The sequence below is a fragment of the Protopterus annectens genome, chromosome 3.part1, assembly GCF_019279795.1.
Source record: "Protopterus annectens isolate FY-2018-M chromosome 3.part1, PAN1.0, whole genome shotgun sequence".
Taxonomy (NCBI): Eukaryota; Metazoa; Chordata; order Ceratodontiformes; family Protopteridae; genus Protopterus; species Protopterus annectens.
In genome coordinates, this window is record NC_056732.1 from 1,263,916,647 (window position 1) to 1,263,941,731 (window position 25,085).

A 25,085-nucleotide genomic window follows, 5' to 3' on the forward strand; every position below is an offset into this window, starting at 1 on the left:
TTATTCCGCATCAGTTTCCTCCTTCTGTTATAAAGTTTGTTTATGGCAGGGGACCACCAGATTGGCTTCCTTTTTTGGGAGGAGAGTGTCTTGGTTCTATTGTGTATGGCGAGATCCACGCATTTGTGTACATGTTCCAACTGCATGGGTGCTGTGAAGTTAGCCACCTCTGTTTTTAGGAGCCCAAAGTTAGGTTTGGAGAAGTTTTTCATGGTGGTTACCTTTGTGGGGGGGGGGGGGTGATTAGTTTATGGTTGGATCTAACCAGGGAGAAGTTGATTATTGGTGTAGAGCAATGGTCGCCCATGTTAGTAATGAGCAGGTCAAGGATGTTGCTACCTAGTGGGGGTAAGAATGAGCTGGTCCAGGGCATTGGAATTAATGAATTCCCAGAAATGTTGGGCAAGTATATTGGTACATGAGTAGTTTTCACAGTTAATGGAGGGGTAGTTGAAGTTGCCCAGTATGAGAGTGCTAGGTTGGACCCTAATATTCTCCAGGGTGCTTAGGAATATGGACTGTGAGTCTTGGGACAAGGTTGGGAACCTATAGCAGGCTACGACCTGAATCGCTGTCTTACCTAGTGTTAGCTGCACTTGAAGTATCTCTGATGCGTTATGTTGGGCTACCAGTCTGGAGGTGTCCATATCCTTTATGAATATGGAAACACCACTGCCTTTGGAGCTTCAGTCCAAGTTTTGGGACCAAAAGGTATGGAATGAGTTATAGCCTGGTAGTGCAGGGGTGCTTTCTGTTGCCTTGAACCAGGTCTCTGTTACAGCACATATGTTGATGCTCTCCATTTTAAGGAGTGCTTCGAGCGAGTGCATTTTGAGAATTAAACTTCTAGCGTTGAGCAGTATGACCCTCAGAATGCATTTGTTTGTAGCTGTTATGGTGGTAATCTGGTCTTTGGAACACTGCCTAAAAAAGGCACTATAGGGGTGGCCAGAGCCTTGGCCAGTATCCAGAAGACCAGGGGTGACAGATGCAGGCCATCTCTGGCAAAGCATCAAGGTGTGTCAATCATGTCATCCCAGGCAGACAGATGCAGGCTCCCCTTGGAATGACACCAGAAACGTAGCCAATTGTTGAAATCAATCATTTTCTGCTTATAGTGTGGTATCATTCTGGGTGATGGTAAGAGGCTGCTCAGGGCTAGGGTAATACCCGCCTGGGCTGCATACTCTGAGAGCTCCTCCATGTCTCTTTTCATGTAGTCCAGGGAGGTGCATCTCAGGTCATTCTCAACCACATGTACAATGACAGAGTCATATTTGTACCTGTTCTTGAGGGACCTGAGTGAGTGCGTGCATTATATGGCGAATCCTGGCACCTGACAGGCAGCTGACTGCTACTTTCTCCTTATTCAACCTATTGAGTGGGACATCAGTGTGCCTCACTATTGAGTCACCTATGACTAGTGTGTTGGGCATGCTGTTTTGCCTTAGGGGCTTTGGTTGAGTGGCACACTGTTTAGGAGTGATATGTGTCTTGTGATTAGTGATGTGTTGTGGTGATGGAGTGCGGTTCTGCCTTGGAGATCTCTGCTGTTTGGGTAGATTTTTATTGAGACCCACTGCGAAGATGGGTGTGTGGTTTGTGTTTTTATGTGAAGGCAGTGCTGGTGTGCGTTCTGAAGGGCAATGTGTTCCATGTGGTGTGGTGTGGTGCAAGTGTTGACCTTCTCCTCTTGGCCAGCTATTCCAGCCTTGGCTGGAGAGTGCGTGGCTTCCAGTTTGGATATATAAATGCATCTCTCGCAAGTCTGAGTGTTGGGAGGTAAGAGGAGAGAGTTATAAGTGTACATGACGCAGTTGCTATATTGCCTCAGGATGCCCAAGTTCACCAGGTTAATAGAAGAAAGCACAGGGAACTGACCTTTAGACATGCCTGAAGGGGTGGGCATTAATAACAAGTACTGGAGCTGTTTCCTTGTAGAATGTTTAGTGCTGGTAGCACTTTTGTGTGCTACAATAATTGTTGCAAGAAGTCTGGTAAAGTGCTAGACTAATAAGCTAGTAAAAGTGCATGAGAGGAGAGAACTATCAGATCTAAGGGAAAAATTGAAGAGTAGACTTTTTGGCACAGCTCAGAAGCTTACAAACAGTCCTGGATACAACAAATCTGTATCTGGAGGAGACTAGTTACAGGAAAGGTGGGAAACAAGTGCAAACATGGGCTTTTAAACCTGAAAGTTGAAAGAGATGGAAAAACTGCTCAAACAGCCAATAAACTACAGTTTCTGGGCCAGAAACCACTACTCTTGTAGTAGATAGCCTACCTAGTGCTTAGCACTTCCACTGATAAGCTAGAAGGCTTCCCTCCAACACAGAAAGGCTTGGGGGGCTCAGAAGCCTACCTACAGTCCTGGATACAGCAAATCTGTATCTGGACTTGACTAGTTACAGGAAAGGTGGGAAACAAGCACAAATGCAGGATTTTAAAAAAGTAAGTTGAAAGATATGGAAAAACTGCCCAAAAGGCCAATAAACTACAATTTCTGGGCCAGAAACCACTCCTCTTGTGGTAGATAGGCTACCTAGTGCTTACCAGTCACACTGATATGATTATCATATATGTATAGCATGATAAAAATGAGTAGCACCTGAGCCACTATGATCATTTCCTGTGTTAGCAAGAAAGATTGTTCCCTGTGTAGCAACAGGTAGTACACTTGCCTTTGGTGTAGAAGGCTGTTGGTTCTATTCCCACACCAGCTACATCAATAGTTGACACTGCAGTGCAGCCTTAGGAGGGTGCTGCACTCCTGGATGTGCTGTCCTTATAAACCGAGGCCCCATCTACTTCAGTTGGTGGTAATTCAGATGAATGTAAAAGATCCCATGGCACAAGAGTAGAGGTCCTTTATTTATATACAAAAATAACTCTTATTTACAAAATATTTACATATTTACAAGTGCACAAATATAATTTTTTTTAATCCAGAAAAAAGGAGGTCATTGTCCCACTGTACTCATCCCTCATTAGACCCATTAGAGAGTACAACACCCCGTTTGGTATGTACCTCACAAGACATCTGCAACAGCTGGAAAGGCCACAGAAATAACTCACTAAAAAGAATCACAGGCCTAAAGCAGATGCTCTATGCTGACTGTCTAAAAAACTACAGCTATACTCTGTGACATATCGTCTACACAGAGGCAATCTCTGCTTAACATACAAGACCATGTAAAACCCAAAGCTGTTGGACATGCTCCACTTAAAGAAATCCCAATCCCTCAGAGCCACACGCTCCAGGGATCTAAACCTTGTCATCACAATGAACAAAACATGCTGGAGGGATAGGTTCCTGACCCAGAGACTCCCCATACTCTGGAATAGACTGCCCATACATTTCAAGCAGAGCACCTCCTTGGCCCTCTTCAAAAGGAAACTTGACGATTGGATGGGAGATAGGGAATTCACCCCAGGGATCAGATCGGTCGCACTGCTAGACAGGGGTCCAGGGAAATAAATATTGTGGGAAGAATTCCAGGGAATTGTTATGGCTAGGCTTGTATAGGCCCTAGGGCTGATAGCCTAGTACCAACCTATGAACATATATATATATATATATATATATATATATATATATATATATATATACAAAACAAGTGCACAAATATATATATGTGTGTGTGTGTGTGTGTGTGTGTGTGTGTGTGTGTGTGTGTGTGTGTGTGTGTGTGTGTGTGTGTGTGTGTATATGGCTGTACTTTGAACAAAAGCACATTACATCAAATGTGACTTACCAGAGATGAAATCTCCAAATCTTCAATTAACCAAACTCATGGACTGCTAAAATCCTTTCCCTGTGAAAGGAACCACTTTGGCCAACATGGAAATAAATCTAAAAGGACAAAAACTAAGTCCAGCAAAGTGGAGGGCTTCGGCCCACCCCCATCCCTCACACCCCCACCTACTAAAATAAACCAACTCTGAAATCGCGCTACACTGAAGAGAGGGCAAAGTTCACCATGGTGGTCAAGTGGTTCCTTTCACAGGGAAAGGATTTTGGCAGTCTCTGGCTTTGGTTAATTGAAGATTCGGAGATTTCAGCTTGGGTAAGTCATATTTGATGCAAGATACTTTCGTTCAATGAAAGCAGACCCATACACACACACACACATATATATATATATATATATATATACACACACACACACACACACATATATATATATATATATATATATATATATATATATATATATATATATATATATATATAAATCTGTTTACACAATCATACTAAATTTTTATCCATCTTAAACGCCCACACCTTTTTCCATAACCATCTGATTTTACTTAATATTGTTGCTAAAATCCATTTACCATTAAACATAATTTCATTTATTCTTTCATTCCATATAAGTCATACAACATAAAATAACTTTTTTTCTATTCTTTACTTCTGTTTTATAATATCCATATTTAATCATATCCATGTTTATTTTATCCACTTCTTTTATATCTTCAAAACATTTTCTTTACATAGTTTTCCCCATAACTTTTATTATTTTACATTTCAAAAACCCGTGTTCCATGCTTTGTTCTTCTTGACACTGTAAACATATTCTATCACTTTTCTTCTTATATTGATGGCATATTTTCTTTTACTGGCAATTTATCTACCAGTCTCTACAAAAAATCTTGACATTCTACTTTCGGATTACACCATTTACTACTTATTTTTTTAGGTTTAATTTTTTCCTCTGTTACATTTTCACAAAGTGTTGCATAGTAATGTTTTATCATTACATTCTTACCATACTTTACTATCTTTTTCTATATCATCATTTTTTAATTTCCACAGAAAATATTTTTCTTGGTAATATTTTATTTCCTCATTTATACACTCTTTTTCCTCTTTTACTTTTTTTACCACACCACAAAATTTATCATACTTACATTTATACAGTTTTACTACTAATCTGTCAGCTTTTTCATTTATCCACTTTAACACTTTGTACAAATTTAATGAAGCAGCATATACTTCTAGGTTTATTTATTTATCTGGCATGTGTTTACTGGTAAAGTTTGAATGGGTATGAATCGCATTTTCAGAGCAGGCCTGGGGAGAAAAGCTCCCACCATCTACATTTTAATTATTAAACTGCATATTATCACACGACGTGCAATGACAAACAGTAGAATTGACATACAGGATAAATAAAGTCAGATCAGAAATCATACAGTGAATATTAAACAACAGTCATAGGATATTGAACACCTAGTAAAGTACAATGAGTACTGATAACCAATGGTAAAGATGTTAAGTATTTTAAATATGGACAAAAGACTAAGAGAAAGGAAACAGATTTTGCAGTTGGGGAGAAATTAGTAAATGGAGTCAAAGTAGGGAGCTATCAGAGAAGTAACTAGTGCTTTGGCTAATAAAAGAAGGGAGGAAAGAAAGAAAGAAAGAAAGAAAGAAAGAAAGAAAGAAAGAAAGAAAGAAGAGCAAGGGAAAGAGAATGGAGAAGGAAGGAAGGAAGGAAAATGGAAAAGAGGGGAGAGGAAGGAAGGAGTAACAGGTAGTGTCAGCCTGGTGTGAGACATGTTCAGAGCCAGGAGTTAAGGACAAATCTCTTTAGAGATTGTTTGAATATGTGACTACATGGCATTGCTCTAATATCTGTAGGAATACTGCTTCAGACCTTGGCTACTGAGTAGGAATATAGGCAGTGACTAATAGATTTTTTCGGTTTATGGATTTCAAGGAGTTATTTCTCAGATGGGCAAAGAGGGTGATTACAGAGGTAATGGTTAAGAATGGTGCTGGTTACTGGGTAGGATGAGAATTTATATACCATTTTATGAGCAAGGAGGAGATGGGTGAAGTTGAGGTAGTACGTTAACTCAAGCCAGTTTAAATATCTGAGGGCAGAGGAGTGGTGGGAGTTGTATGACTGACTGGCTGCAAATCTAGCTACTTTGTTATAGCAAAGTTCAAGCTTTGATTTTAGGGAGATCTGAATGTTGGTGAAAATGGGTGAGGCATTTAGTAGTGAAGGAAGGAGGTATGTATTGGCTAGAGTAACTCTTGAGGAGTTGGTAAGGAATCTTTTTGATCTACAGAGCATGCATAGGTTAGGTTTGGTGTGTTGTTTTTATGCACTTTTGAATATGAAGATCAAATTTCAGTTGATAATCTCTTAAGACACCAAGTAAGTTTGTGTGAGGTTCAACTTCAATTTCAGTATTAGTGAGAGAGGATATTTTGAATGTGTCTTTTATGTGTGTTTGGGATTTGGGGAGAAACAAGAACAGTTTTGTCTTATCTGGATTTAGGAAAAGCTGGCTGTCACTGAGCCAGTTTTTTAACAGAGTTGAAAACCTGCTGAGTGACAGAATGTAACTGGAAAGGAATGATAGATGAGCAAATGGCAGTGGTGTCATCTGCATATTGTATAAGTGTAGCTTGTTGGGAGGATGTATGTAGATCATTTATAAATATGTTAAAAGATAGAGGGCCAAGTATGGAGCCTTGTGGGATACCTGTATTAACAGGGAGAAAAGATGAGTAAGTAGAGAGCCTTTTAACGGATTGTAGCCAGTTAGATAGGTAGCTGGAGAACCAAGTAACTGTTGTACCGGAAAAGCCTAAAGCAGACATTTTTGAGAATAGGTTGGTATGTGAGACTGTATTAAAAGCTTTAGAGAGATCTAAATGAGGCAAGAAACTAAATTGTTTTATCTCTGGCTTTAATGACATGGTCAAAAAAGGAAACAAGCTGTTCTGCTATGATCCAGACAAAAGCCATGTTGGGTAGAGATTAATAGATTTTCTTGCAGTAAATATTACAAAAGTTGTATATGAATACATTTTTCTAAGATCTTGGAAAGAGGAGACAGGATTGCAATTGGTATGAAGTTTGTTATTTCATTGGAGTTTCCATTTATGAAGAGGAATTATTTAAATTTTTTTTCCAGAGAGATGGGACATATGACTCACAAATGGATCGATTGATCAAGACAGAGATTGGGTAGGCAACAGAGGGGCACATTGGGAGATTGTCTACAGAGGCTGATCAGGGCTGAAGATTGTGTAATACATTTTTTATATAGGAAGTAGAGACAAATTTTAAGTTGAAAATGATATTGTTAGAGCTTTGGCGTGTTAGGGTTGGCAGAATTCAATAAGGAGTTTTGGATAAGGGTAGATATTAAGTCTATAAAGTGGAAGTTAAATTAAAAGCAGTTTCTAAGGGTGAGATGTCTGGACAAGGGTTATTGGCACTAGGAGTTCCAGGGTATAATATTTTCTTGATAGTGGACCAATATTTTGGGGGTTGTGTTTTTGGCTATCCTGTGGGTTGAAGTAATATTTCTTATCACCAGTAACTTGTTTTTTTTTGTCATGTTTCAAAGTTGTTTGTAGGTCTGTAGGTAAGCTTGAGAGTTGTATTTTTGCCAGCTTCTCCAAGCTTTGTCTTTTTGTCTTTCTTATATATTAATTGTCTACAAGAAGCAGATAGCCAAGGTGACTGGGTAAATTTAACTCTCTTTTTTCTTATATGAGCGAGGCTATTGAGAATGTCAAGAAGTGTTGTATTAAATTTTAGAACAGCATTATCTAGTGGTAGGGAATAGAGGATGGACCAATTAATGTTATTAAAGATGTCGTTAAAGATCTTGGAATTGAAATTTGTGAGGTTACGGCAGTCTTTATAAAGTTGTTTTTTGATACGGTCTCTAAACATAGGTGGGATGGTGATCACTGATGGAGTCTGGTAGGATTTTTAGAGAGTCATATAGGTTTGAATTTGAGACTACAGTCCAGTCCAGAGTAGGACCAGTGTCGTTAGCATTGTTGAAGTGAGTATGGGAACTTATGAGATGTTTGAAACCCTATAGACTGATACTAGTTGAAGTGTAGTCTGATGTGAAGGTTTGCCAGTTAATCCTGACATCACCAAGAATGATTATTTCATGAGAAATGGAAGCAGATATCCAGTGTAGGAGATCTTCCAGTATAGGGGTGTTATTTCCTGGGGAATATATAGGGCAATTATACATAGTGTTTTATGCTCATTTAATTTACAGTGAGAGACTAGGATCTCAGCAGAGAGGAATTTAGGAAGAGAAATGGAAGAAGGAGCGAGAGAGATATGGTTAGAAAACATGATTGCTACATCATCACCTTTTTTATTTAATCTGTCAGAGCAGATAAGTATAGCCAGGGGAAGAATTTCAGAGCCTTTTTATATGTGGTTTGAGCCAAGTTTCTGTAAGAATAATAATGTTTGGGGAGTAATGAGTCACCCAAGAATGAAATTCAAAGACTTTGTTTATTGTACTTTGAATAGTCATAGATATGATTTTCAAATTTTTAGTAGATGTTACAGCAGAAGTAAGAGCGGGTGGAGAAGAGAGACAGTCAGGACCAGTGAACATCACCACATAATGTAACCTTTTTACACTATACATACACTGCTGAGGGTTTAGGTATGTTAGTATTAAATTTAAATTTTACCTTATATGGCTTGGGGAAAGGGTTAAGAATTGTATATCTGAAAATGATAAGCCAAATAAGCTAGAGACAATAGTGATAGTGAATGGCTGGCAAGTGACATAGGCAGTGTAAGTGTAGGGAATTGAGAAATAGGGGCTATAGGTATCATATACCATATAAAGTATGATAGTAGTAGGAGTAGATGTGTGGATAGAAAGATGTGGACCATATTTGGTGTGTATTAGAAACAAAGAGTCTTGAAGACAATGATGGAGAATACATGGTATATGTGTATATATAATTACATTATAGAAGGATATAGAAAGAATAAAAAGAATTTAAAAAGAATTAAAAAGTAAAAATAATTAAAAATAATTAGGCAGGAATCTGAATAGGTATGTAGAATATGGGATGCTAAGAATGTGGAGCACAGAGAAGTATGAAAGGAGAAGAAAGAGGACAACTGTAGCGATATAACATATATAAAGAAGAAAAAATACTAAAGAGAAGAATTGTAATAGGAGGCAACAGTGGGTGGAGGCTAAGAAGTGCTATAGAAGAGAGGTATAACTAGGTAGTTTGAGCCACATGGATGGAGATATGTATAGTATGCTTTGAGTAGTGAGTGTTAGTGACAGATGAGGGGTAGCAGAATGTTGGGTTGCTTGGATAGGAAGAGGAGGAGTTATGCACCAGAAGAGGAGGGTTTTGTATGGCAAAGAAGTATGGAAGGGGAGAAAACATTATCTGTAGACTTAGAGGTGAGCAAGGTAAGAAGTCTTATGTGATAGAAAGAGTAAAAATGGAATGTCACTAGAAAAGCTGTTAGGAGAAAGAGCAAGGTAACAAATAATAGCAGGAGGGCAATGTTACAAAGTCATAGTAATTATATGGGGGTTAGCAGAAAGAGTTTCAAAGCAGGGGTCAACCAAGTGTTGGTGTAGTTAGTAGAAAAGCCTGCCTAAAGAGATACTAATTACTGCAGTTTATTGTTTTTATGTTTCAGTAAGGGAAAGGTCACTCTTTACATATTACAAACAATGAAGGCATTGGAAGTTATAGGGGAAAACAGACAGACAGATTTATACTGCAGCAAAGAACAAGTAAGGTAAAGTATGTTAAGGTAGTTAAAATGGGGAAGGACTTTAGCAGTGGGTATATAGCGTAGAATAGACAAGAAGGATGGGAGCGCAACAGAAGACCATGTCTTCCAGTACAAAGAAAATTACCAGGGAACGTGTTAGTTCTAGTGGGAGTGCATGTTCTTTACAGAAGACTCTTCCCTATTTATTACAGATGAATAGGATAGCTATGTTAGACATGACAGTAAACAACATACATTATTAATCTCTCTCTGTCTCTCTCTCTCTCTCTCTCTCTCCTGGTCCTTATTAGGGTAAACCTCAGTCTTGGATGTTGTTTGCTGGACAATGATGGTTTGACTGACACCAGTTCAGTGTTATAGTTGAGGGAAAGAGATAGTCGAAGTAAATTCTGTACCCTGTGTTTATGAGCTAAACACCTTAACCACTACACCAATTCCAAACACCAAAGTGACTCTCTCAACATAGTCAAAGTACGACAGAGAGGGTTTGGTGCATAGAAACATTGGAAGATCACATATTCAAAATGGTGACTAGAAGGTCAATTAACCCTAAACCTCCTTCTTCTTTATTTATATACAAAACTCCTCTTTTTACTAGGTTTAATCTAGAACATCATATAAATTAAAAAAATATCTGCAAAAATTCCTTTTTAAGTACTGTTGGAAACATAAATACACTTGCTAAGTATGCTATTTTTCCATTCAGGACTGAATGATAATTTATATGTTCTCCAGAAAATACATATTTGCCTTATTTCTTCTATTGTTTTCCCATTGAATTCTACTTATGTCTTTATTCCCAAATATTATATCCAAGACATAAATTTTATTCATTTTAAAATTTATACCCCAATTTTTTCAACATCACCTAAACCTTTACTTTTTCCTTATTTAAAGCCATCAATATCATATCTAGAAACTCATTTGTACAAATTATTACTTCTTTTATCAAAATGTTGTTTTTTGCAATAATTATCATGTCATCTGCATAAGTTAACAGAACTGTAATTCTTAAGCCTTCAGGTGATATATACCCTGCCTCCTTCATTTTGCAATTTATTTCATATACTATCACATTCATAACTAATGCAAACTCAGTGGGTATTCCTGTCTTACCCAACTCTTCATATGTACCTCTTGGCTTAATCAGACATTTACAAGTATTTTTACTTTATTATTACTTTCTGCTGACATACATAATTTCCTAACTTTATCACTTATATTATATATTTTTTTATTATTACCCATAAGATTTCATGTTCAGTTGCATCAAATGTCTTAAGGTCTGCTATCCTGATATTTGCTTCTTTTCTGCCCATAATATCATCCACAATTTCTCTATCATTAATAATTCCTGCCAGCCCTTCCTCTTTATACTATATGTGTTATATTCCATAATATTTTCCATTTTAGTTTCAAAACTCTTTTGTATTATTTTCATAAAGACCTTATAATCATTATTATTCAATACCATCTTTCTCCAGTGTTTTAATTGTCTTCTATCTTCCTTCTTCCATATGAATTTAAGTATTCCAATATATAATTATTTATATTCTTTATACATAAACCTTCATTTAACCATTCATTCGAAATCTTTAAAAATTGTTTTTTTTTTTTTTTTTTTTTTTTTGCCAGTCCTTTAAATGTTTATACATTTCATACCCTATTTCATCTGGTCCTGCAACTGAATCTATATTTACTTGTCATAATACTTTCTCTAGCTCATTTAAAGAAATCTCCTTTTCCAACTCTTTATTATCTTTTTCTGTTAACTTTTTATTTTCCATATTTTTTCACTACATTCTTTTTTCTTTAAACATTTCTTGTATATATTGTACTACACTATTCATAATATTTTCATGAGTTCTATTTCTCCTTTTACATTTTTTATTTCTCTCATTATACTAACATCTTCCTTTCCTTATCCGCTAAAGTAACTCAATACTTCTCTTTTTCCTTGTGAAAATATCTTTGCTTATACAGCAATTCTTGTATTTTCCTTGTTTTCTTTCATATAATTCTTTTTCTTTGCCAAATTACTTGCTATTATGATGTTCTAAATCTTCCAAATGCATTGTAATATGCTTTTATATTTTTCTCACATCATATTGCCACTGTAAACATATTTTTATATTCTTCCTTAAATATCATCCACCATTCAGACCAATTTTAATAAAATGTTCTCATAGTAATATGATCTTTCCATAACTGTATTACTTGTTGCTTTACTTCTTCATTCCATACTTTCTTAGTTATCCTTTTTATTTCCTTACTTATTTTTATATATTCCTTGTTTTCCTTTATCTCTAGACATATTGTAAGATGATCAAAAATTTGTTTCAACTACCTCCACTTTTCCTATAACTAAACCTTCTGATGGTATAAACCTATTTCAGTCCTATAAATACCCCTTTCATTATTGTATCTCCCAAAGCTTTAAGTTACCATATCTTATAACATCTAACATTTTTCTTACATTATTTCCTTTTTTACGCTTGTCTCTTAAATCACAATTAAAGTCTCCTGTTATTATAATATCCATATTTATCACTACATAGTTTAAAATTTGATAAAATAAACTTTCCTTTTCTTTACAGTTAGTATACGCATATAGAGTTATAATTGTTTTTACTTTTTCTTTCCACTTTAAATCTAGAATGGGTGACTTGAATGCACATATCGGTGCAGAGAGAACAGGATATGTGGACTGCCTGAGTCCAAATGGGTGGGGCAACAGGAATAAAGAAGGAGAGGCCATTCTAGACTTCTGTTTGGCAAATGTCTTGATAGTAGCCAGCATATGGTTCAGAAAGAGAGACAGTCGCAAGATCACAGACAAGAGTGGGCAATATGCAACTTCTAGTAAGGAAAGGGCAATGGGGTAAAATTAATGATTGCAAAGTCATCCTTAGTGAAACAGTCTGCCCATAGCATAAACCACAGGTTGCTACAATTAGCTGCAAGCAATGGTCAAAGAAGCTTCTAAGGTCAACAGAAACCAGGCTGAAGACCTGAAAGTTGACTGGAGAGAAAGTACAACAATTCAAGGAATTACTCAGGGCTCTAGCACCTCAATAAGAGGAGGAAATAGGTGGAGTTAAAGAATGTCAGCACCTCAAAACAGCATGTGTGAGGACTACAGAACAGATATGTGTCACAGCCAGGTATGAAAATCAGGTGCATAAGGAAAGCTGGTGGGGAAATGTAGAAGTCCAGGAAGTCATCAAAAGAAAGAAAGGAGTGCCTGAAAAAGTGGGACCTAGAAAAAACTGACTGGGCTAGGAAGGAATACAGGTTGGCTACCTACCTCCCAACTGTACCAAATTACTTGTTTTTTACCAAATTTTGGGGTCCAAATAATGGGGTACCACGATTCCCAAGTGGCACCCCTTCATTTCCGAATTTTTCCCAGATTTTTTTGTATTTTTGTGGCTTGAGCTGATGTCATCATGTGCACAATGATGTCAGCTCCATCGGGGCCACCAGCCTGTTGGAGTTGAGCTCAAGGGCTCACATGCACACACTTCCAGCCGGCTGTTCAAATGATCTGTGAGTGGGAACAAAACAGTTTTAACTCCAGGAAGCAGTTTTCATTATCTTAGATTGAGAATGAAGGATTCTGGCTGCACTCAAGGAGAAGTAGGAAATATGTTTAATTTATATGTGAACGAGGTGGAACGGACTGGTGTGTGTGTGTGTGTGTGTGTGTGTGTGTGTGTGTGTGTGTGTGTGTGTGTGTGTGTGTGTGTGTGTGTGTGTGTGTGTGTGTAAAACAGATGTGCACTTTAAAACACAATTCAACCATCTATAGTACTGATCTATTTACTTTTCCATTTAACAAAAAAAGTAAAACAAAATAAAATGTGCACCCACTGCTATTTTAATTTATTGTTTATTTTTAACTGCTTCTGTTTTACGATGACTGGATTGGTGTTATTCTTGACTTTTAATGGTGTGTTGTTTATTGTTTACACAGTATGATTATAGGCAAATGTCCTGTGCCTCTTGACAATAGTTGCTTAAAACGTATAAGTGTAATGTGTGCTGTATAATTTAAACAGAGTAGACGTAAAACGAACGTACTTTGCCATTCATAATATTTAAAATGTTGTCATCCATGACTGCATGTTTCGTACCTTCTACTGAGTAAAAGACTGGTTTTATACATTATTATATTGCATGAAATTGGAAAATCGGTGATGTGCATATTGAAATGAATTGTAAGTTTAATGTGGAATTTGTTTTCAGTAGTTTAAATATACAGTAATATTAAACGAGAATGCACCATCATTTTACAATAACATACAGCACCACTATTTTTAGATAAACAAATTATAGGTAGTTATAATTCATATATAACTTAATAATATATGCATGTATGTCCGTTTTGTTACTGTTTGCTTTATATGGAAATATCATTCTACAGAAATTGTCAGCTAAAAATGTTCTAGCACTTTTTCCTTATTTCATAACCCTCTTTAATTTCATGCTTTGTTAGTGTGGAAAGGGTTATAAAGATAAAACTTTCCGTGTCATATGTATTTAAATGCACTTGAATGAAGAAAGTAAACAAATACTCTCTGAAGTGGTTCAGTTTGTTTAATCAAATTTTTTGCAGTTTTGAAAGGCTATGAAAGAAATAGATTAAGAGACCCATAATAATGTGATCTTGTTTTGCTGTGTTCCAAGAGTCAGTGGAAATAGTAATTGTTTTTAGGAGGTTAAGTAGCTTCAGCACCTTGTATGTAAGTAAAAACTGTAAAAATCCAGTTCTGCTGCTTGGAACATCAGATTCAACCACAGCTAGACATATATTTCTCAGAGCACAGTACAAGATTGTTTGATTTATATTCTGGATATTTCATTCTAAAAGTTGAGAAACTGTGCAAGATGCCTATGGCTTACACTACTGTAATTCTATATATATATATATATATATATATATATTTATATTTATATATATATATATATATATATATTTATATATATATATATATATATATATATATATATATATTATATATATATATATATATATATATATATATATATATATATATATATATATATATATATATATGTATATGTATATATATATATATATATATTTATATTTATATATATATATATATATAGTGTGGGTGTGGAAGTAGACTTTTATGATGGAGCTGATCTGAACTGGGCAGTTTTGTCATTATTGGTTTATGCATTTTGTTTCATTGCCTACTGGAAAAATGTTCAAACAATAAATTTAAAATGTGCTCTGTCTAACAAATGTGCTGTATTATACGAGGTATATAATTTAATAATGTTAAGAAGGTATATCAAAGAACACATGTATGTTTCTTGTTTTGTGTGCAAGGCGCCAATGATTTGAAAAGAGCCCAAAGTTGATCTTTGTCCACCACTGGCCAGATGCACTTTCTTTGGATATGGCATGGGTTTCAATGCTGTTTCAATGAATGTGAGTTTCAAAGGCAACGTTTTAATGCCAAGTCAACTTTCATTGTGAGACAGTATTGCTTTGTTTAGCAGACATCTATTAGTGTTTGTGCATTGTGCTATAAAATGTAAAAATAAAATCCAAATAATCATTGTAGAAGGAAAGCAGTATGCACACATTAGTGTTTATGGTAAATGGGGCGAAATGTAATGGGACATTGGAATAGCTGCAGGAGGAGTCTGGCACCATATTTTGGTTGTCTGTTCTTCAGTTTGCATTTGAAAGTTGGTATCCCACAATTCCACGGGAGTGGGTGGGATTACATAATTATGCATGCAAATTGTATGTAAATCAGCCCACAGATTTGTACATATTTTTCATGGGCCTTGTCAAGATTTTTGATGTTTATGGGTTGAAAGGTATGGTTGGCTAACAAAGAAGCTAAGAAAAGAGTTGCAAAAGCAAAGAACAGGGCATCAGAGGCACTCTGCCAGCTTCTGGAAAGTGACTCAGTGGGTGGCACAAAGAAACTATATCAGGTTGCAAGCCAAAGACAGAAAAATTAAGAAGACAGACAACATTCATAAGAGATACCAGCAACCGCCTGCTTACCAGTTCACAAGACATCAAAGGCAGATGGAAGAAGTATTTCCAGCAGCCTCTGAAAGAAGAAAACTCCACATAAGATGTACTGATCAAGACATGGCCTACTATGAGAGAAGAATAGGAACCCATCCTAGAAGAAGTAAGAATAGCACTAAGAAAAATGAAGTCAGGGAAAGCAGAAGGCTCAGATAAGGTTATAGCTGATACAATAAAAGTGCTGGGAGAGATAGGGGAGAAATGCGTACTGAGGGTGGAAAGAAAAGTGTATCCCAGATGACTGGAGAATAAGAATACTTATGCCCATGTACAAGAACAAAAGGGACATCCACAACTGGTTGCAGTACAGAGACATGAAACTCCTGTCACACTGCATGAAAGTTCTGGAGAGGGTGACTGATAAATTAATATGCAGAGTAGAAGAAGGCAAGATGGGAGATAAACAGTTTGGATTCAGATCAGGATGTAGCACAACTGACCTGATGTTTGCTGTGAGATAGATAGTTGAGAAGAAGCTGGAGATGAGGAAGGCATTCAACTGGACATTTCTTGACTTGGAGAAAGCATATGACAAGGTCTCAAGAAAGCTGATTTGGGCAGTACTGTGGTGGTTTGAAGTCCCAGAAACATTGGTAGAATTAGTGCAGGCTATGCACAAGGACCCAATGACTCAAGTACAAACAGTGTTCAGTCTCACAAAGGGGTTCCCAGTGGGAGTGGGTGTGCACCAGGGTTCAGCTCTGAGCCCACTGTTGTTCATACTGGTGATGGACTAAATTAGCAAACAGATCAGAGGGGACAGCTCAACAAAGTTGCTATATGCGGACGCTTGTAGTATTACAGGTGGGCTCTGAGCAAGAACTTCAACAAAGCATAGGGGAATGGAATGCAAAACTGAAGGTAAATGGAATGAAACTAAGCACAGATAAGACAGTGGTTAACAGCAGCAAATTGGGGAAATCAGAAGAAGCTGAGAATTAAGATAGAAGGGAAGATAGTTGGAACAGGTTAATAGCTTCAAGTATCTGGGAGGGGTGGTTGAGGAGAAGGGAAGTCTGAATGAAGAGGCCAAAGCTAGAATCAGAGGGGCTGCAGCCAAGTGGCATACAGCCTCAGGTGCAGTGAATGACAGAAAGCCAAAGAAGCTGAAAGTAAGGTGTACAAGACAGTGATGTGACCAGTACTACTGTATGGTGCAGAAATCTGGGCAGCAAAGGCTGAGCAGTTAAGGAGGCTAGAGGTGATGGAAATAAAATGCTTGGGAAAGGTAATAGGATGCACACTGTGGGACAGATGAAGAAATAAGGATATAAAAGCAGAAGCCAAAGTAGCACCAATTCCAGAAAAAAAGAAAAGAGAACAGATGATGGTGTTTCAGACGTGCAGAAAAGCAGAAGACACTCTGGTGAGGAAGGTGTGGGGCAAACAGGAAGAAGGTAAGAGGAAACAAAGATGTCTAGCAAAGAGGTGGATGGATTGTGTGCAGAATATCCGCGATAGACAGGCATGAGTGTTGAAGAAGGCAGAAGTGCAGCACTGAATCATGCTGGCAGTTAACATGATACCCCTACCTCATGTAGAAAAATGGGGAAAAGGGGGCTGACGATGATGATTATGTTGATGAATAATTTTCTCATTTTTGTTAAAGTTATATCTAATATCTTTACGGTATTGCTACAGAATACATCTATAACAGAACATTTCTCATTTCCCAAATTCCAGATTATCTTTCCTCCCCATAGTTTCTCTGTTTGTAGTTGTTCTTTATTTGTTAAAAATCTTGTGTCTACTAATATAATTACAGCTACATTACATATATTACACCACTCCAAAATTCATAAAGGCAAAGTGAGAATCAAACACTGTACCTTGTGTCTGTGAGTTAAACAGCTTAACTCTTATACCAAGCCACAATCATTAGATTTATATATTCTTTTTCATCCATTTTCTTTCTTTTATCTTTTGTACTTATTCCTTTCAATTTTCTTTTTCTTTTACCCTTTCACCAGCAGAATGATTTTCCCCTTTACTACCTCCCACTTTATGTCTTCTTCATCACTTATTTCAGAACCTTCTTCTATATCCTCTTTATTATTTTTTTCTTATTTAATGTTTCTTCCATTTCTGCTACTTTTAAAATGTCTTCTGTTTGTTCATTTTCTTCTCTTTATTTTTTCTTACTCTTATTTTCATTGTTGGAATCCATCCATAAATGACCAATTCTGTTACATGTATAACATTTCCGTTCACATTTTTTTGCATCATGTCCCATTTCCCAATAAACAAAACTTTTTCTTTTATCACAGTTACTTATCAAATGTCCTTTTCCAAAAAAGCATGTTTTGGGCTGTCCCCAGTATTTTACAAAACCCCTATTCCCCTCTACCTTTGTCATGCTTGGTATATGCATACTTTTTCTCTTTCTATTTTTAACACAAAATTACAATCCCAGCCACCAGTTCATCAACCCCTTTTGTCATAAAGTTTTGCAATGTCCAGCACTTCTTTACATAAAGCTTTCAAATGTCCTTTCAAAGTCTCTCTTTCTAGCTCTGTTCAAAATTGTACGTGAATTTTCTTTTTGTTTCCCTGTTAAATGCTTCTATCATGTAAAGATTCCATGGGTTGCAGTCTTCCTCTATTTTCACGTTCTCCAAGAAAAATTTCCATTGAAAAAACATGCTCAAATGTAATGTCATAAAATGTCTCTTTGTTAATAAGAATAAATTATCTTACCTCATGTGCATTTACACCCAAAGGAGCTATTAAATTGTGCCACATTTAATACCTGTCCATTTCTTTGCCTTCTTTATTTGAACCCTTACCACATACTTCAGTTTTTCATCTTCTTCTGCCTTCTTTTCTGCTACTCCACTTTTCTCTTCTTTTCTCTGCTTGTGTTTTCTTTTCAATCTTATCACTATTCTTCAGGATTGTCTCTGCATCCTTCTTTTGTATTTTCTCCATAATGTCTCCTCAAGAAACATCTCCCTCATTTTCTGGCTAATTCTGCACCACCATTTCTTTATGTAAATCATCCCACAACCCTCCCAACTGAAAGGTTATAATTTTATATCCATCACCATCAAATGAGTTTTTTTGAAACATTTCCTCAGAATCTTGCACACATTCTCCAGTCTTGATTTTTGCTCTCTCCTCCATTTCTTCCACCACTCTGTCATCTCCTTCTCTCTCCATCTGCCTCCCTGTTTCTTCAGGTTGTCTCAGCACCGGGAATGGAAACAGGAAGTGCTCGTGCAAAATGTGTCCCACTCGCAATAATGATGAGTAGGGGTCCTTTATTAAAATTCAAAAAATACAATACATACATTCTATATACAAAGTTTACAACTCATTTACAATTATTTATAATTATGTACAAGTAATTCACACATTTTCAATTTTTTTAGACTTTCGATTCCCCCCACTGTTTTTCCACAACCAAAATCTTATTTTCATCAATATTTCTGACAATACCCACTTCCCATTGTATTTTATTTCATTCATTATTTCATTCCACGTTATAGAAAACAAATTTTCATCTAATCTGTCTATATCATTTTGTTTCATATTTTCATAGTATCCTTGTTGTATCATGTCCATATTTACACATTTAACATTTGTCAATCCTTTTAAACATTTGCCACATATGTCTTCCCACAATTGATTTACTCTTTCACATTTCAGAAAAAAACATGTTCAGTAGTTTCTAATTCCCCACAATATGTACAGATTCTACCTTTTATTGTTTAATATGGCATATTTGCCTTTACTGGAAGCCTATTTATACACAACCTCCACAAAAAATCCGTGCATTCTACATATTTTCATATCTTTCCATTCTTACTTTTACAGCTTTCACCTTTTTATCTCGTAAATGTTTCCAGGGGTAAATATAGGTTCATAGGTTCATACTAGGCTATCTGCCCTAGGGCATTTATAAGCCTAGCCAGAGTGTGTATGGCTTTCGCCACCCATTTTAAATTAATTTTGCTATGCCCTTTTTCGAGGTTAGTATACTGTGCCTCTGTCTAACAGTGACACAGAAGTGATACCCGGGGTAAACCTACGATCTCCCATCCACTCATCAAGATTCCTCTTGAAGAGAGTCAATGAGGGACTCTGCCTAACCTGGACTGGGATTTTATTCCAGAGTGAAGGGAGCCTCTGGGTTATGAATCTGTCCCTCCAGCATGTCCTATTTATTTCAGTGTTGACAGGGCCGGCCTTAGCTGAAATGGCGCCCTAGGCAAAGTAGTACTCCAGTGCCCCTTAAGCCCCACCCACACCAGTGCCCCTTAAGCCCCACCCACACCATACTCCTGAACCACCTCTATAAGCTACAGCCACATGAAGGTCACTTCCCAAGAAAGCCACTCCAGTCATTTCCTTCAATTATTTAAATGCACAGGAAGAAAAGATACTTTGTAATATAGTTAAACTGCAAGTGAAGTGGATTTTTTTTTAATAAGCCTGCTTTATCTGTTGCTCCTTCACACATTTTACTGTAAAAGTAGTGTTTTTCCGAGATTTAAAGAGGCCATGTAAGCTACTCTCATACTTTATTACCCTGCCTAGGGTCCCATTTGACTGTGATTTTCTCTGCTAATAGATTGGGGCCACCCGAGCAGCCCCCCTTCCCAGCCGTACCAGTGTTTCGTTACTTGGCTATTTCTCTCTCGTTACTATAAACAATGTTCAAACCTCAGTGTGTATACAATTAAGTATTTTCTGCCATTGAAACAGAATTAAAACCTACATTCAAATGAAATGCATCTGGAAAGTGGAGAATTAAGTTTACCTTTGGGCTATTTTCAAATTACAAGTTCCTTGAACACATTTTTTATGGCCATGCATTCATGTACATGTTATTTGATTCACCTTCCAGATTGTAATAAATTATATTCCTTGTTTAATACAGTACCATTTGCTAGTATGTATTAAATTTGTAATTTTGAACATTTTTCCAGCAAACAGTGAAAAAATGCATGACCCAATAATGATAAAACTGCCCATTTCAGAACATTTTAACCATAAAGGGCCACTCAAAGTTGTCATTACAATCCACCAGTATCAATCAGTATGGAAGGACAACCACAGTGGTGCAGCAGTTAGCATTGTCGCCTCACAGCAAGAGGTTCTCCAGTTTGATCCTCAGCTCAGCTGGGGTACCTTCTGTGCGGAGTCTGCATGTCCTCCCTGTGGTCATGTGGGTTTCCTCCAGGTGCTCCGGTTTCCTTCCACATCCCAAAGACATGCTGTAAGTGGATTGGACATGCTAAATTGACCCTAGGTCTGAGTGTGCATGCCTTCCATGGTAGGTTGGGCGCCGGGCTGGCAACTCGACAACATAAAACTTCACTACCAATCGTGAGCATACAGGTGATCTGCTGTGGTGATCCCTAACTGTGAAAAGGCGAGAGAGTATCAATCAATAAGCACAATCTCTGCAGAAGTAAAATTCATCCGAATACTTCTACATTAAAGAGATCTGCATATCCACAGAACAAACAGTACTACTCTAAACACTTAAACCTTGCCTGTGATATAAATAGGGCTTGCTGGAGAGATAGGTATGTATCAAAGAGACCACCCTGTCTATGGAACAGGCTCCCCATCCATGTAAAGTAGAGTTCCTCCCTAACGCAATCCAAGTACAACTTGGATAATTGGATGGGAAACTGGAAATTCATTCCTGGTTTGGCATCTATGTCTCTGATGCAAACAGGTAACCGGTAAATGGTTCATCTCCCAGGATCATGCTTACACTTATCAAGTGTATCAGAAGTCGTCAGAGATTTGGGATTCATGGCTAGGCTTAAAAAGGCCCTTTTGGTCAATAGCCTAGTAAACACCTATGAACCTATATGAACTCTTAATTCTTCTCCAGAAACAAACACATTTGATAAGTTGCAAAACATGCCTAAACCTTGTGTGGAATCCTTGTAAGCTCTAAGATCTAGAAAGGTTGTTATAAAAGCTGAATTTGTAGAATGTCCTTTATGAAAGACAATACCAACTGGTCATTAACTTGTTCCTCACCAAACAGTTCCTAAGTCGATTAATTGTAATTTCTAAAATGTTATAGAGAAGGAAATACTAGAGCAGAATCCAAAGAAACTGCAGTAAGTGTTGACAGACCTCTTAAATCTGTCCCCATTCACCAGCCCCATGAATCAATTACTATTTGCAAATAGGCAAAGGCCTTTACTCTAAACAATGCATCACAAATATCCAAAGAAACTGCAGTAAGTGTTGACAGACCTCTTAAATCTGTCCCCATTCAACACTGAGATTACGATTTGTTCACATACACTTCCTCTCCCTGCTATGTAAATCAGGTATGCTTATAAAAGGTAAAGCAACATTAAAAGCAATTACATTAAAAATTAGTCTTGGTTATCTAATGGAGGAATCAGGATGGGAATTTAGTACCAGTTTATTCAGGAATCACAAGTAACAGAATGCATCTCAATAACAGAAGGCAACACAAGCAAAAGCTACATTTGCCATATCTTAGGTAATGACCTTATCTCAGTATTTCAAAGTATATGTGCTTCATTGCTCATACAAAAATTTGCTGGTCATCTGTAATGCACCTTGTGTGTCCTGCTTTAACTAAACTGTGTACTGAGGGTGGAACAAAACTTAGGGAACCCTATAATATTAAATTAATAATAGCATGGTTAGAGCAGCAGACTGTACCCACACAAAATGGACAGCAGTAAGGAAATGATAGCCTAATCAGTGCTGATCTGGGAATGGGCAAGGTGACTCAGACAGTAGGCTTGTAATAATGAAAGTGCTCTAGCTGTGTATGGCATACATTGAAAGAATCCATTCGGTGATTTACCAAACTGACAATGTATTTACCAGTCAGCACATAATAGTAATTCTGATCAAAACAGACCTAAACATTCACTTCAGCTGCTTTAGAACCTAGTCGCAAACACAACTAACCACAGAAATAATGCGTCTGTATACAGATGATAAAATTAAGCACACTAACAATATATAGCATGTTTACGACATAAGACTAAAACTTGAAATTTTACATAATAGTAATTCTGATCAAAACAGACCTAAACATTCACTTCAGCTGTTTTAGATCCTCGTCGCAAACACAACTAATCACCGAAATAATGAGTCTGTATACAGATGATGAAATTAAGCACACTAACAATATATAGTGTGTTTACGACATAAGACTAATAAACTAAAACTTGAAATTTTACATAATAGTAATTCTGATCAAAACAGACCTAAACATTCACTTCAGCTGTTTTAGAACCTGGTCGCAAACACAACTAACCACCGAAATAATGAGTCTGTATACAGATGATGAAATTAAGCACACTAACAATATATAGCATGTTTACGACATAAGACTAATAAACTAAAACTTGAAATTTTAAAAGTCCACGGGCAGGCTACAAGTGCCATCGCAACTATTAATGAGCAAACCTTGCATGCAAGCTGTAAACAGCTCTGATTTAACCCGAAAGTTGTCGACGCTACCTCACATGCACAGTATCACCTCTGTCCCCCATGCGGAACTCACAGCTCGCAAAATGGCCATCTTGGCTTCCTTTACCCCCCAAACTACCACTGAATTACTCAGCAACTAGGAAAGCCACTCAAGACCCACATGAGCCGATGGAACTCAACAATTGACCACAAGACAACATAACCACAAGAAACAAAAGCTATACCCTGGTCTCATCCATTTTTTTTTTTATATATAACCAGTACTGTACTTTCCATAGCAGCAAAGCAGATGGAGCTGTCCTGATGCAATAAATTAGATGCAACAACAAAACCCAGGCCTGACAACGAACGCCAAGGACTTTTTTTCCCTCTTTCTCTCTCCCAACCTACACCGTGACTGTGGATAGGAAAACAAGTTCCTGCTTAAGTTGAAGTGGGGGAGGGCGCATTTCTAGCCTGTATGAGCGTCGCGCGTCGGTGACTGACATTTGAAAATAAATGTACTTGTTGTCTTTTCAGCTTTCCCGGTTAGCGTTTCACAGCAGAATTGCGCCCTTTTGAGGCCAGCCTGTACGGTGCCCTAGGCGGTCACCTAGTTCACCTATGCCTAAGGCCGGCCATGAGTGTTGAGGTTTAAGTCCCTCGAGTGCGTAGCTCGATGGGATTTGGATTTTCTGAGGTGCAGCATGTCCATTAATTCCGGGTTGGACATGGCTTTATACGTCAGGCACAGATCGCCTCTGAGCAGGCGGTATGCCACTGAGTAGAGCTGGAGTTTCTTTAACCGGGCAGAATACGGCATCTGTTTGAGCCCCTTGATCCTCTTGGTGAGGTACTTTTGGGGTCTTTCCAGTTGCTGCAGGTGTCTGGTAAGGTACATCCCAAAAGGGGCATTGTACTCAATTATGGGCCTGATGAGGGATGAGTAAAGAGGCACGATGACCTCCCCTGATCTAGATGTGAATCCCTTCATGATTAGGTGGGCTATATAAAATGTTTTTCTAACCACTTTGGCCACGTGGTTGTCAAATGAGAGATTGCTATCAACTTGGGTCCCCAGATCCCTAATTACGTCTTCTGTACTTAATGGATTACCACCTATGTGGTAATTTGTGGGCACTTTGTTTTTGCCAAAGGGGATGACTATACACTTTTTGGCGTTTAGCTTGAGGCCATGGCTCTGGCACCAGTTGTCTGTTTCTATGAGACCCTTTTGGAGGATGCTTGTGTCGGCTGGAGAGTCTATTATGGTGCCCAGTTTGCAGTCATCTGCGAACTTGGTCAGCCACAGTCCTTCCATGTTGGCCTGTACCTCTGAGAAATATATACCGAACAAGAGAGGTCCCAAGAATGAGCCTTGTGGGACACCACTTGTAACTGGTTTGGGGTCTGACATGGCTCCAGCTATTCTAACCATGTGGGTTCTGCCCTTGAGCCAGTTTGCAACCCATCTAGTGACATAGGGGTTTATATTTAAGCTGGTGAGCTTATCTATAATGCCCAAGTGGGGTTTTGTATCGAAGGCTTTTGCGAGGTCCAGGTAGGCTGTGTGGACCACCTTCCCCTTGTCAATGGCCTTGGTGACTGTTTCAAAGAAATCGACCAGGTTTAAGAGGCAGGATCTGCCCTTAACAAAGCCGAACTGGGTAGGATCCAGTGTCTGTAGGTCCCCAATATCTTTATTTATAAGGTCCATGATGATCCTTTCCATAGCTTTGCAGACCAAGCTAGTGAGACTTATGGGGCGATAGTTTCCAGGATCCGTTGAGGCACCACCTTTGTGGAGAGGGACCACTGTTGCTGTACGCCACTCTTCGGGTACATATCCTGTAGTAAGGCTGAGATTGAACAGTAGTTTTAGGTTTGGGTTTAGCTTTTCTTGGAGTTCATGTAGGACACAGCCCGGGACACCGTCTGGTCCCATTGATGCTGTGTTTCTTGCTTTGGAGAGGGCAGCTCTTACCTGAGCATCTGAGATGTCAGGG